At 31.0% G+C, this 371-nt stretch overlaps 1 protein-coding gene across 6 annotated transcripts in view; it reads right to left on the reverse strand.

Moving 5' to 3' along the window:
• Trh (tryptophan hydroxylase) overlaps window positions 1-371 on the reverse strand; it is a 261,632-nt gene that overhangs the window by 130,984 nt on the left and 130,277 nt on the right. For 3 of the 6 annotated variants that reach the window (XM_067051898.1, XM_067051893.1, XM_067051894.1), the window contains exon 1: window positions 218-365. The exons of the other annotated variants lie outside the window; for them this stretch is intronic. The gene's annotated coding sequence lies outside the window, so the exon portion shown is untranslated. Of the gene's footprint in view, window positions 1-217; window positions 366-371 lie in introns of those variants that run through there. 6 annotated transcript variants of the gene reach the window in all.

A 371-nucleotide genomic window follows, 5' to 3' on the forward strand; every position in this document is an offset into this window, starting at 1 on the left:
TATTAACATTTGTTAAGGGACTAATAGTTCAAAATGATAAAAATAAGAAAGGGAGGCTGAAACAAATAACATCAGGAAACTTCTGATATTTGTTCGGTCATAACCTACTTTAATACCTTAGAAACAATCATTTCAAATCAAAATCTATTCACAATACAAAGCACTAGTTTATTTCAATAAAACATTGCTAGGCTAGATACCTAATGTTTTAAATTACCTCAATCTTCAATAGAGTTTTCATCCATGTTTGGCCTCTTTTCGGGTATCACATCCAAAAAAGTGTCTTTGACATCTCTTGAATCTCTGTAAGGACTATGGATTGTCAGGGAAGAAACTTAAAAAAAAAAACCTTTCGGAAGTTCGGAATAATT

The sequence above is a fragment of the Halyomorpha halys genome, unplaced genomic scaffold (assembly GCF_000696795.3).
Source record: "Halyomorpha halys isolate HHAL.00 unplaced genomic scaffold, Hhal_1.1 Scaffold388.1, whole genome shotgun sequence".
Taxonomy (NCBI): Eukaryota; Metazoa; Arthropoda; class Insecta; order Hemiptera; family Pentatomidae; genus Halyomorpha; species Halyomorpha halys.